Here is a 15089-nt window from a genome sequence, read left to right on the forward strand (position 1 = left end):
CTAAAGAGGGAGCTGTTCGACATCCTGAAGTGCCAGGATGTTGGGACTCCATTTTGAATTTTTTTGAGGCAGTGGAGGCTGAAAGGTGAGCAAAACGTTTCATTAATTACTCATGTCACACAAATATACTTTCTTTACCGTGATGTACATATCATCTTATAGACATTAGTGATCAAATAGAAACTATTTGTAGTTGTTGATTAAGTTTGAGTGTTGAAATATGAGCAATTATTTGAAAGCATAACTGTCATGCTGTGTTGTAAGAGAATGAGACACCTCTTTACCGTTACCATATACTTTCTTTACCATTACAATTCCTAGTAACGGTAAAGAAACTGGTAACGGTAAAGAGAAAATCATGCATAAATGTCTGTTTTTCTCTAGATTTCCAGGCCAAATAGGCAAATAGAATTGAATTTAAAATATTTTAAGTCATTGTGTACCAGATGAAATATAATAAAAGATTTTTTGCTTATTTTACCTAAATATTTCCATTCAGAAAGGTACTGCAAAAAGGCTTTTTATTCTTACCAAATAATCTATTATCAAAATTTCCACATTTCTAAAGAAAAAAAATTCTTTATTGTAAAATAATGATAATAAGTCAATGTTAAGTTTCCATTCATTAAGTCACAACAAAAGATCATAATAAATAATTATTAGAAATTTTCAGATTTGAAAGTTTTCATTGGTTCAGGTATCTTAAAGCTGTTTAACTTGATGAAGTTCTCATAAAATAGAATATTAAAATTTGTTAATCTTGTTCTCTTTAATCGAGCTATGTTTAAGAATTTGATTTTATAAAAACACCCTGTGTTCCATAATAATCTTAATTGAAGTGTTTGTTTGGAAAATAGTTTTATTTTTATAGAACACTTTATTCCTTTTTAACTTTATTAAAACTTTATTCTGTATCCAGGAACGGTAAAGAAAGGGTATTGATTCTAAAGAACGGTAAAGAAAACCACAATTTCAGAAAAATTAATTATTTTTTTAATAAAAATAGTAGGAATCTAGCTTTGCTGATTAGTAGGACTTGAGTTTAATCAATAGGTAATCTTTTTGTACATTTATAGAAAGAAAGAGTGACTTTTTTTTAATTTCTTTACCGTAATTGGTACAATTTTTTTGAAAATGGCCCGGATAGACACCAATATTGGTAATTACCAGTCACGCACACCACCTAGTGGCCAGTGTGGGTAATTACCAGTCACACACCGCCTAGTGGCCAGTGTAAGTAATTACCACTCATACACACCGCCTAGTGGCCAGTGTTAGTAAATACCAGTCATACACACCGCCTAGTGGCCAGTGTAAATAATTACCAGTCATACACACCGCCTAGTGGCCAGTACGGTGGTGTAGTGGTTAGCACTGTTGCCTCATAGCAAGAAGGTCCTGGGTTCGAGCCCCGGGGCCGGCGAGGGCCTTCCTGTGTGGAGTTTGCATGTTCTCCCCGTGTCCGCGTGGGTTTCCTCCGGTTGCTCCGGTTTCCCCCACAGTCCAAAGACATGCAGGTTAGGTTAACTGGTGACTTTAAACTGACCGTAGGTGTGAATGTGAGTGTGAATGGTTGTCTGTGTCTATGTGTCAGCCCTGTGATGACCTGGCGACTTGTCCAGGGTGTACCCCACCTTTCGCCCGTAGTCAGCTGGGATAGGCTCCAGCTTGCCTGCGACCCTGTAGAAGGATAAAGCGGCTAGAGATAATGAGATGAGATGAGACACACTGCCTAGTGGCCAGTGTTGGTAATTACCAGTCATACACACCGCCTAGTGGCCAGTGTTGGTAATTACCAGTCATACACACCGCCTAGTGGCCAGTGTTGGTAATTACCAGTCATACACACCGCCTAGTGGCCAGTGCTAGCCAGTAGAGAAATAAAACAAAAGAGACTGGCTATGATATAAGAAAATTCTACAACCCAGAAACAGATGGGAGCTCTGCTTTTAGGCAGTGCCTAAATCTATATATTAGTCTACTAACACGACACACACTAATCTTATAACTGTCTATTCTCATTCCTTCTTCTTTACCTTCATACTGATCAGGGCTGGGTTTCCCAAAAGCCTCTTAACGCTGAGATATTCTTCACTAGGCGGTGTGTGTGTGACTGGTAATTACTAACACTGGCCACTAGGTGATGTGTGTGACTGGTAATCACTAACACTGACCACTAGGCGGTGTGTACGACTGGTAATGACTAACACTGACCACTAGGTGGTGTGCATGACTGGCTGTTTACATTATTTCGAATCAGCGGATCATCAGATTAATGTTTTTAAAATGATTCGCGTACACACACAAAATTTCTGTGCCCGCAACAAAACCGTTCCCCGTGCACACAGCAGCGCCAATACACGGATACGCTAATCACGTGACTAATTAGACGGCACATCACATGATCCCAGTGCATATCGGGCATGCGCAAGTCACTCACCACTTGCAAGTGGAAGGATGGCAAGCCTAAAGACCATTTTTTCATGGACGAATGACGAGGTCCAATTGTTACTAAACGTCACATTGGATTATAAAACAACAGTGTCGGCTCAGGGTGTGGACTGGGAAAGTGTCCAAACAAAATATGAGGACATACTGGGCCATTTTTTGGACCACTACCCCTCGCCAGAGGATGCCCGCGCAAGTGGGAAAGACTTCCCTCACGTGAAGGAGGAGATGTCAAAAGGTACACGTTTGAAATATGTCTTTGTTTAAAACTGAAGTAAATATGAAATGTTGTTGTAAAAAATGAAGTATGCCAGTCTGTTATTGGCGGTACTGGTACTACAATGATGCCTTTTTTACACCGTGTATGGCCTTCGTGTTTATGCTAGAAGGATCTAACAGTGTTTGGTACACTCTTCACCTCGCAGAACGGCCGTTTTTTTTGCGATTACAACAAGACTATTTAGTGCTACAGTAACCAACACACTTCCTGTATTGCTCATTCACTTAATTCTGAACAGAATGGCCAATGTATCGATTGATTGTTTGAGCGAAGTGCCCAATATTTTCGAACTACAGATGGCTGCTTGACGTTCACAAAGTAGTAACAGTAGTTCCGTACACCGTCGTTATTGTACAAATTGTACAAATATCTTACCCCGTAAACGCTTTTCATGTAGTATATAATGTTGAAACGTGTTAGTTGTCAAATTAGTCCGGTAAGGGAAAGTTTTGGTGGCTAAATACATAACAGACATCATTGTAAGAGTAGCTTACCTTCACTCCAACCATAATGACAAGCAATGTTGTCGTGCTACGTGCTATGGTACATAGCTGTTCATTGTTTACGCTGTTGTCCTTCAAAAAATAAATGAGAAGTCCTCAAATCATTGTTAATGCTGTAGTGATTAAATATAGCTGTTCTATATGCGATTGCTTGAGGACTTATAGTTTAACCAGAGACGGTGAAAAGGCAAAGCATTTCGTTTATAAGCTACTAAACGGAGTCTAGTGACCTCCAGTGGATATTTTTAAATAGTAGTCCAAAGAGAAGATTCTGCAAAATGTTTTTTTGTATCCATATAGGTATAAACGTAGTCAAATGGGTAAAAATAAATCCGTTTGCAAAATCTCCCCTTTGGACGGCGTTTTCAAAAATATCTGGTTGAGTGCGCCAAAACTCCATAGATGATATGTGTAAGCGAAATGCCCAAATGTACAGTCCCCTCCAAAAGAACAACAAGGCAAATTCTCTTGTTTTTGTCATTCACTGAAGACATTTGGGTTCAAGACCAAAAGAAGATAATGAGACAATAGTTCAGAATGTCAGCTTTTATTTCCTGGTATTTACATCTAGATATGTTAAACAATCTTGGACTTATCACTGTTTGTATTACACTACAGCATTTTTAGGTGAGCAAAAGTATTGGAACATGTGTGTAATGGGTGTTTCATGTTGACCAGTTGTTGAGTGTAAGGTTGATTTTTCAAATTTTAAATAGTCTGCATGACTTTCCTACTTTTTGGCCTTCTTTAATGTCATGTTTCTTTATCCTCTGACAAGAAATGCAGAGTTGTTATGGGTTTAAACCCAGGCCAAAAGGTTGGTAAGTCATGCAGACTACTTAATATTTGAAAAATCAACCTTAAACTCAACAAAACTGGTCAACATGAAACACCCATTACACACGTTCCAATACTTTTGCTCACCTAAAAATGCTGTAGTGTAATACAATCTGTGCAGAATTATTCACACAGAACATTTTGTTATATTTCAGATGTTGATGTTTTGTGTCTTGTCCTGTATTCTCAGCTCAAGTGACATCGAAGCTTAAGGCCTTATGCGCAAAGTACAGACGGGCTGTGGATGCTGGGCGGAGGAGTGGTTGCGGCCAAGTGGTTCTCCTCTTCTTTGAATTGTGTGAGGCCATTTGGGGGGGATCAGCTGGCACTTGCTCCCTTCCTGGAGGAATAGAGACAGCAGACCTTCGTGCAGACCAACCTTCTGAGGCATCAAGCTCCACGACAGAAGGTGGTGCTGACTGTGACGAGGATGAGGTGGGTAGCCAGGTGCTGAGTAGGCAGACGGTTGCGAGGCGTCACACTCAACTGGCCACAGTGATGGAGTCGCACCGCACAGACCGGCTGAAGAGGAAGATCTCGCCACTTGTCATTGCTCAGGAGGAACTGGAGCTAAAGCGTCGGATGTTCCAGCGGCTGGAGGAGACTGACCGTGAGTTCGTCGGTACCATGAACCGCATGGCCACATCAGTTGAAATGCTGGTGCAGCGCATGGTCAGTGGCTCCAGCCACAGGAGGCTTCAGTCACCACAGTACACCACACCACACCATGCCTCTTTACATTACAGCACACCACGCCACGGTACCTCATATTACAGTGACACACAGGACAGCAAGCCATATCCCAGTTATGAGCATCTGTAAATTGCCACTTAAAGGAGAAGACAATTTGTTTGCAATTGGGCCCATGTTCTACTCAGCCATGGTAGTTTTGTGTCATTTGGAGCACTCCCGAAGATATTGGGTTTGGTGATATCCAAACGCCTTCCTAGGGGTAAGTACATGCAGGCACAAAATACGTAATGTATTAATTACGGTACGGTAGCACTAATAACATGTAGTGAATGTTCCTGTTTGAAAACATCTGGGTTATGTGGAGAATACAATTTTTGCAAGTCTGGTGAAGGCGGGTGCTCTTGACGTCATAGGCTGGTGCCTGACTGGAGTGGCTGCCATCCATTCATTCAGACTTGCAAAAATTGCATTCCCCACATAACCCAGATGTTTTCAAACAAGAACATTCACTACAGGTTATTAGTGCTACAGTACCGCAATTAATACATTTAAAATAACGTATTTTTGTGCCTGCATTTGCTTGCCCATAGGAAGGCGTTTCATGGATATTGCCAAACCCATTATCTTCGGCAGTGCTCCAAATGACACGTCAACTACCATGGGTGAGTAGAACATGGTGTTTAACAGAAGAATCGAATAGCAAAAAAAACTTTTAAATTTACAATTTCAAGTTCAATTTGTTCACTGTTAATTTTATTGAGTGAAAAACATGTAGCACTTATACCATTTTACTGCATGTTTATACCCATGTTTAATTTTTTCTGCACCTTTTAATACGTGTTGTACTCATGTGTGGGCATTGTTTCCGCCTTGTATCACCTTTTTGTTTTTCATGAAAGAGTATAAAAGTATGAATATAATGCTTTGCTTTGTCAATCTTAATGTTGTTCATGGTAAGATGCAAATACTGCCCATTGTGTAGTTATGATTTATCACAGAGGATTTGCAAGGGTCCACACACCTCGAGAGTCTTTGTTTGCAGGTGCAGCTTTTCAAAGTTTCATAGCTTTCAGTGCAGAGGAAGAGCGCAACACTGCTGCTTTACGTATCACCACTTTATTTTTTAGCTTGCTGACGTTTCGGCATCAAGCCTCTGATGAAGGCTTGACGCCGAAACATCAGCAAGCTAAAAAATAAAGTGGTGATACGTAAAGCAGCAGTGTTGCGCTCTTCCTCTGCACTGAAAGCTATATCACAGAGGATTGACATTGGGCTAAATGACAATGTAACATGTATGATTGGGGTTACTCAGATATTACTGAAAGCAGTTTGATATGGTGTCTTCACTACAACCTTCTAGAAAGTTAACACGTGCCTAGCACACACATTTTGTGCAGGTGTTAATATTAGTGTAACTTCATTTATGGTTATTCACATTGACACCACTCAAAGCAAGTACTCACCAACATGTTGAAGGCTGCTGAATATATTGACAGGACAAAGAGATGTTAAAGAGTAGTTTATTAAATGTCAATAACTAATGAACACAACTAATGAACTATGAGTGATAACCAGTGATGAGTGATAACTAATGAACATAACTAATGAACACAAGAGTGTATGATATGGAATGACAGTTTGAACACACACAAAAAATCAAAATCATGCAGAGTTCTCTGACCATCCCTGTAGTCGATGAGAACTAACCAAGCCTATCTTGAATGGAGCCTTGAAATGGTACTCATGGATCCAAAAACATCGTGACAACACGCCTCACACGCCTTCCTTCAGCTTCGTGTGTTTTGTCCGCTGCAGCTGGTGGCTGAAACTCTTGGTCATATTGCCTAGCAGCAGTCACACTACCCTCTGGCAGAGGTTCCTTCTGCAATTCACAGTAGTTATGCAGTACAAAGCAAGCATATATCACGAAGTAAAGGTCATCCAGGTTTATATCCATAGGCCTCCTCAAACTGTGCCTTCAGGCGCCCAAACACACATTCAATCACCATACGTGCCTTGCACAGCGTTAGTCCATAATACTGTTCTTGAGGAGTGGCTCTGCCATTGGGGTATTCCTTCATTAGGAAAGGCAGCAGGGGATAAGCTGGATCACCAAGGATGAACGCAGGAACCGCATCCTCACCCTCCACCAACTCTTTTGGGCAGGGTGGTATTGTCCCATCTCTCAGTTCACTGCACAACACAGAGTTCGCGAAGATGCGTGCGTCGTGGACACTGCCTGGCCATTTCACCAAGACGTCCATAAAACAGTAGTTGTAGTCGCACAGTGCTTGTACGTTCAGAGAATGTTTCCCCTTTCTGTTTACAAACCCTGTGGAATCAGTACTGGGTTGTTTCACTTCGATGTGCGTGCAATCGATTGCCCCCAGGCATTGTGGCATACCGTTACTGCTGTAGAAGTTGGCTACGAGCTGTTGTACCTCAGGTTCCGTCTTTGGTGTGGCGATGTACTCATGACCCAAGGTGGTGCATATTGCCTTACACACTTGATGAATGATGACAGAGACAGTTGACCGGGAAAGTCCAAAAGCATTGGCAGTTTTACGAAGTCGCCCCTCATCGCACAAGTAGTACAAGGTGCATGCAACCTTGGTGAGAAGGTCGATGAGCCGTCTCATTCTCGTGGTTGTCCCTTCCAGCTGTAGACATAGTCGCTCCGACAGGTGTATCAGTGCTGATCTGGACATTCGGAAGTTCTCACACCATTCTTCGGTGACAACAACTTGGTCCACGAAGTTGTCCCACCAAGCGCTGCTTCTTCCCGGTCTAACCCAAAACCGGCGCGCCGTTGCCACAGTTGCAGGGTATTCACATCGCAGAAGGCTTGCAGAATCTCGCACCTCCTCGCCAAATAATTCTGGGCAAACTGTACTGCCAGCAGTAGGACAGAGAGCAGGTTCTGAAGATTCTGAATGCGACCATCATTGTCCATGTTGTTTTCCATGCTGTATTTCTGTCGACAAATAGCAGGAAGTGAAGTCCGCACCGTTTTTCAGCAGTCGCGTCACATGACCAATGTGGCATGACAGTGTATCCGCAACGAAAATGATACGGATATGGTCTAATGTAAACACCACCTAACACTGACCACTAGGCGGTGTGTATGACTGGTAATTACTAACACTAGCCACGAGGCGGAGTGTATGACTGGTAATTACTAACACTGGCCACTAGGCGGTGTGCATGACTGGTAATTACTAACACTGGCCACTAGGCAGAGGGTATGACTGGTAATTACTAACACTGGCCACTAGGCGGAGTGCATGACTGGTAATTACTAACACTGGCCACTAGGCAGTGTGTAATGACTTGTAATTACTAACACTGGCCACTAGGCAGTGTGTAATGACTTGTAATTACTAACACTGGCCACTAGGCGGTGTGCATGACTGGTAATTACTAACACTGGCCACTAGGTGGTGTGTACGATTGGTAATGACTAACACTGGCCACTAGGCGGTGTGTACGACTGGTAATGACTAACACTGACCACTAGGTGGTGTGCATGACTGGTAATTACTAACACTGACCACTAGGCGGTGTGTATGACTGGTAATTACTAACACTAGCCACTAGGCGGAGTGTATGACTGGTAATTACTAACACTAGCCACTAGGCGGAGTGTATGACTGGTAATTACTAACACTGGCCACTAGGCGGTGTGCATGACTGGTAATTACTAACACTGGCCACTACGCGGCGTGTATGACTGGTAATTACTAACACTGGCCACTACGCGGAGTGTATGACTGGTAATTACTAACACTGACCACTAGGCGGTGTGCATGACTGGTAATTACTAACACTGGCCACTAGGCGGTGTGCATGACTGGTAATTACTAACACTGGCCACTAGGCGGTGTGCATGACTGGTAATTACTAACACTGGCCACTAGGCGGTGTGCATGACTGGTAATTACTAACACTGGCCACTAGACGGTGTGCATGACTGGTAATTACTAACACTGGCCACTAGGCGGTGTGTAATGACTGGTAATTACTAACACTGGCCACTAGGCGGTGTGCATGACTGGTAATTACTAACACTGGCCACTAGGCAGTGTGCGTGACTGGTAATCACTAACACTGGCCACTAGGCGGTGTTTATGACTGATAATCACTAACATTGGCCACTAGGCGGGGTGTATGACTGGTAATTACTAACACTGTCCACTAGGCGGTATGTATGACTGGTAATTACTAACAGTGGCCACTAGGCGGTGTGTATGACTGGTAATTACTAACACTGGCCACTAGACGGTGTGTATGCTGGTAATTACTAACACTGGCCTCTAGGCGGTGTGTGTGATTGGTAATTACTAACACTGGCCACTAGACGGTGTGTATGCTGGTAATTACTAACACTGGCCACTAGGTGGTGTGTGTGATTGGTAATTACTAACACTGGCCACTAGGCGGTGTTTATGCGAGTTACTGTCATCAGTATAGAAAGAAAGCACAACTTTATTCATCACACACTTGTGAAATTCCTCTCTGCATTTAACCCATCTGAGGCAGTGAACACACACATGCACACACCTGCTTTGAAGTTTCCTGTGAAAGAAAATATCAGATTCGCAAAAGCAGTAATATTTTATTTATATAGTAATATTTTATTTACACAGTACTGTGCAAAGTCTTTGGCACCCTATTTTTTTTATACAAACTTTGTTAGAGATTTCTAATTTATGACTTCTACATTATCGAGTGAGGTACAAAAAACATTTTAGAGTCCCAAGCATTCGTTTTCCAGCACAAAATTAAATCTCATCTCGTTATCTCTAGCCGCTTTATCCTGTTCTACAGGGTCGCAGGCAAGCTGGAGCCTATCCCAGCTGACTATGGGCGAAAGGTGGGGTACACCCTGGACAAGTCACCAGGTCATCACAGGGCTGACACATAGACACAGACAACCATTCACACTCACATTCACACCTACGGTCAATTTAGAGTCACCAGTTAACCTAACCTGCATGTCTTTGAAATGTGGGGGAAACCGGAGCACCCGGAGGAAACCCACGTGGACACGGGGAGAACATGCAAACTCCACACAGAAAGGCCCTCGCTGGCCACAGGGCTCGAACCCGGACCTTCTTGCTGTGAGGTGACAGCGCAAACCACCACGCCGCCCACAAAATTAAATGTTACAGAAAAAAGTTTGAACAGCATTCTGTCTATATAAATGACTGAATTATAGTGAAGTGTATAAATTATATTCTTTGCCACTTGGCCACCCAGCTGTCTTCAGGACTCATCATTGCAATGACACTATAAGGAAAACACACAGAAAGCAGCCTTATTTATTCATAAATAAAAAATAAATAATTTAATTTCTTAGTAAGTTAGTTAATTAGTTGGTTGCTTAGTTTATTAATTTAGTTAATAAATAAAAAGGCTGTATTTGGGGGGAAAAATCCAAAGGAATGCTGCATACCCATCAAAAGGGGAGTTTGTGCATCATAAACCATCTCCCGGTTCCCCTTCATTTGCAGTAAGACTCTCAGGCCAAGTTTACATTAGACCGTATCTGTCTCGTTTTTTTTGCGGATGCACTGTCCGTTTACATTAAAACGCCTGGAAACGCCGGGAAACGGGAATCCGCCAGGGTCCACGTATTCAATCCAGATCGTGTCTGGTCCGGTGCTGTGTAAACATTGAGAATATGCGGATACGCTGTGCTGAGCTCTAGCTGGCGTCGTCATTGGACAACGTCACTGTGACATCCACCTTCCTGATTCGCTGGCGTTGGTCATGTGACGCGACTGCTGAAAAACAGCGCGGACTTCCGCCTTGTATCACCTTTCATTAAAGAGTATAAAAGTATGAAAATACTACAAATACTGATGCAAATACTGCCCATTGTGTAGTTATGATTGTCTTTAGGCTTGCCATCCTTCCACTTGCAAGTGGTAAGTGACGCGCATGCCCGATATGCACTGAGATCACACACACAGCGGCTCAGTCCCGAATCACTGCTCGTGCACTTCACTCGCACGCTCTGTGAGCTGCGCAGGGCCGGAGTGCGCACCCTCCAGAGGGCACTCACTGTTCAGGGTGGAGTGATTTGGAGTGCAGGATGCCTGCGGAGCCAAGCGTATCCGTGTATTGGCGTTGCTGTGTGCACGCGAATCGTGTATTGGCGTTGCTGTGTGCACGCTAATTGTTTTAAAAACGTTAATCTGATGATCCGCTGATATGGTCTAATGTAAACCCCACCTCAGTTATCACAGCCACCGTACTCGAACTGGTAAGTAGTCTGGCGAAGCAGACAGAGAAAGTGTAACCATATCATGTTTCACTCCTCTGCCCTTTAACTCATGACAAAAAGACATCAAACTTGCACATGCATTCTAAATAAAATAATTTACCTCAAAGACTTCATGATTTGTAACTGTTATTCTGTATTCATACAGTAACAGTCAAAAGTATGGACACACCTCATTCAGTAGTTTTTCTTTATTTTTATTCATTAAAACACACTTCATGTCAAAGTAATGATGGATGTCATTTCTCTTAGCTCAGCGGTTCTTGACATCATATGGATGACTACAGTTGTGGAACAGGGCTGTTGACTGTATTTTTATTATTTGCCTGTTAATTGAAAAGCATTCCAGGTAACGACCTTATGAAGCTGGTTAAGATAATGCCAATAGTGTGCAAAGCGTCAAGGTAAACGGTGGCTACTTTGAAGAATCTATCTACAATATGAAACATTTTGGGTTTGTTTTTTTGTTTTTGACACTTTCTTTGTTTACCACATAATTCCATATATGTTCCATATGTTATTTGATAGTTTCCATCTCTTCAGTATTGTTCTACAATGTAGAAAATAGTCAGATATTTTACAGAGAGATCAGTGGGCCGGATGAAGTTACACGCGCTTGTTACTCTGATTGGACAAGTCCACGCGCGTGCTCATTGAATATTCATGTTTTTCCACAGCATGTGCTGGAGAAGAAAATCTGCACTCTTGTCTCCTTTTGAATTTAAACACATGAGGCCAATGCGTGAGTAACGGTTCCCGCATAGTTTTTAACGGTTCTGAGAAGAGGGGAGAACAGAGAACCTCCAAAAGGAACCAAAATAACAGGTGTATGTTTCCAGATATCAGACAATAAGCTACACATGATCGTGTCATTCAAACTGACTTTGGGTCTGTTTTTGTTTGATTATTTTCAAACAAAAACAAAGAAAGGAGGCTGGTCAAGTGTCCACTGTCAGAAGTAGTGTTACAGTAAGAGTTCATTTCTGTTCCCCAAGGTACTGATCTGCACTAATGTACCCTTAGGGCTCATAATTGGGTCTCAAGGTAACTATGGGTACAGTACTTTTTAGGACCCAAAAGGTCCATATACGTTCCCAGGATGTATAAAAAAGGGACAAATAAGCACCTTGGAGGGTACTGTCCCAATGACCATGCATATAATAGGACTACTATTGTACTTTATTTTCTGAAAGTGTGACATGCCCCCCCGACAGCTTTTCCAACAGTAAAGCTAGCTTCTTACTGATCATGACTTTCACTTGCTAATCATTTTTCAGCCATTAATGAAGATGAATGAGTTAGCTAGGTGCCTTGCTAACTAGTCAACACTAAAGAGCAACTGTTATAATCAAGTTAGTTTAGAAATGTCTATATAAATCAATAACTCCAGTTCACTAACCCTGAGCGCCTGTCCGTTTTCACCAGGTGCTTGCAAATTCTTCAGCTGGTATGGAAGTCAAAGAAACATGCTTCACCCTCCCGATCAACCCCAACCATTTCCCCAGCAAGTTGTGGCGTTTGGTGAACAATCCTCAAATTTGCTCAATCTCCTGGGACTTCAGTAGGGAACAAATACTCATCTATTAGGAACCCTTTGAAGAAGTGCTAGGTTCTCCTAACAAGCAGATGAGAGAGTACTTCAAAACCACTTCCATCATCAGTTTCTTTTGCCAGCTAAACCTGTATGGTTTCAGAAAAGTGCACCCAGATCATGACAGCTCAGAGAAGCAGCAACTCGGCAAAGCTTTCACCTCGGCCTAGCGGCATCACTTTCACAATGAGTGCTTCAGACGGGCTAACCCAGAGCTTCTGGTCAAGCTAAAGCAACTCACGCCTGGCAACAAGGCCAAGATTGCTGCTGGGATAAAGGTGACCAGCAAGTCAACAAAGTGTTTCTGTTATCAGATGGTGAATTCACCCAAGGAAAACTCTGCTGTGATGAAAAACGGTTGGTAGTTTAAAATATGTTGTGACAGTTTGTGTAGGTGGGTGGAGCACAGAAGCACGGCAGGACAGAACTGAGTTCACAAAACTGGCTTTTATTCAGCTTTTCAGCCTCTCTCACACACACCCAGACACACGCACACACATCAGTCATCTGGTTGGGAGAGAGCTCCCTCTGCTCTCGCTCTCTCTCTTTAAATAGGGCGCGGTCACTGGGAAGATACACAAACACATTAATTAACGATAGGTGTAGTGATTTCTGCCACTTACCTTCCCCGACTCTGCCCTCCTGTCACAGACCGATGCTTGACCACGCCCCCGCTGCCACATACCCCCACCGCCCGACTCGGGCCGGGCGGCCGTCCGGCCTGCAGCCGATTCCCCCCCCCCCCCCCCCCGATGGGAGAGGAAGTCCGCCACAACCATCTGCACCCCCGGCCCATGGATCACCTTGAAGTTAAAGGGTTGGAGTGCCAGATACCAAGGGTGATCCGTGCGTTGGCATCCTTCATGCGGTGGAGCCACTGGAGGGGCGTGTGGTCCGAACAAAGGGTGAAAGGGCATCCCAGCAGGTAGTACCGGAGGGCGAGGACCGCCCATTTGATCGCCAGGCACTCTTTCTCAATGGTGCTGTAGCACCCCTCATGCACCGACAGCTTGCGACTAACGTATAAGACTGGGCGATCCTCCCCCTCCACCTCCTGGGACAAAACGGCCCCCAGCCCTCTGTCCGACGCATCCGTCTGCAACATAAAGGGGAGAGAAAAGTCAGGGGAGTGTAAAAGTGGCCCCCCACACAGTGCAGCCTTTACCTCAGAAAAAGCCCGCTGGCATTGTTCCGTCCACTGGACCGGATCTGGTGCCCCCTTTTTAGTCAGATCAGTCAGCAGGCTGGTGACTTCTGAATAATTAGGTATAAACCTATGATAATAGCCAGCCAGCCCCAGGAACTGTCTCACCCCCTTTTTGGTCTTGGGCCTCGGGCAGGCTGCAATTGCTGCTGTCTTGTTAATTTGGGGACGCACCTGCCCATTGCCCAAGTGGAAGCCCAGATACCGTACTTCCACCCACCCAATCGCACACTTCTTCGGGTTGGCTGTGAGACCCGCTTGCCTCAGCGACCTAAGGACGGCCCTCAGGTGTTCGAGGTGCCTCGGCCAGTCATTACTATACATAATAATGTCATCGAGGTAGGCGGCCGGATAGGTGGTATGGAGGACCCTGTCCATCAGCCGCTGAAATGTAGCGGGCGCCCCAAACAGCCCAAAAGGAAGTGTGACGAATTGGTGTAAGCTGAACAGTGTGGAAAAGGTTGTTTTTTCCCGGGATAATGGAGTCAAGGGGATCTGCCAATAACCCTTTGTTAAATCTAGTGTCGAGTAAAAATGAGCCGTGCCTAGTCGATCGAGCAACTCATCAATCCGAGGCATTGGGTACGCATCGAATTTAGCCACCGCGTTGACTTTTCTATAGTCCACACAACCAGACCAACCCGTTGGCCTTGGGTACCAAGACCACCGGGCTGCTTCAGTCACTGTGGGACTCCTCGACGATGCCCATTTCGAGCATGGCCTCAAGTTCTTCCCGAACCACTTTTTTCTTGTGCTTGGGTAACCTGTAAGGGCGGCTACGCACTACCACCCCCGGGGGCGTCTCAATGTGATGCTCTATGAGGTTGGTGCGGCCGGGCAGGGGTGAGAACACGTCCGAAAACTCGGTCTGCACCTGGGCAACCTCCGCGAGTTGGGTCGGGGAGAGGTGGTCTCCACAGGGGATCGGAGAGGTACGCGATGCCAATGTTCCCTTTTGAATCTCCGGCCCCAGCTCCACCTTCTCCGGAGCCACCGACACCAATGCCACGGGGACCTCCTCATTCTAGAGTTTGAGCAGGTTGAGGTGGTAAATCTGTAGCGCCCCACCCCTATCCGTTCGCCTCACCTCATAGTCAATGTCCCTGACTCGCCGTGTGACCTCAAAGGGTCCTTGCCACTTGGCGATCAATTTGGAGCTCGATGTGGGCAACAGTACGAGAACTTTATCTCCCGGTGCGAACTTCCTAAGGCGCGTACCCTTGTCGTACAGGCGGGTCTGTCGTTCT

The 15089-nt window shown here is 44.3% G+C and overlaps 1 protein-coding gene across 1 annotated transcript in view; it reads right to left on the reverse strand.

The window, feature by feature from the left end:
• The window catches only part of LOC132865856 (zinc finger protein 850-like), a 1522149-nt gene that overhangs the window by 368961 nt on the left and 1138099 nt on the right, over positions 1-15089 (reverse strand). The gene's annotated exons all lie outside the window — the stretch shown is intronic.

Source organism: Neoarius graeffei, chromosome 18 (assembly GCF_027579695.1).
Source record: "Neoarius graeffei isolate fNeoGra1 chromosome 18, fNeoGra1.pri, whole genome shotgun sequence".
Lineage (NCBI taxonomy): Eukaryota > Metazoa > Chordata > Actinopteri > Siluriformes > Ariidae > Neoarius > Neoarius graeffei.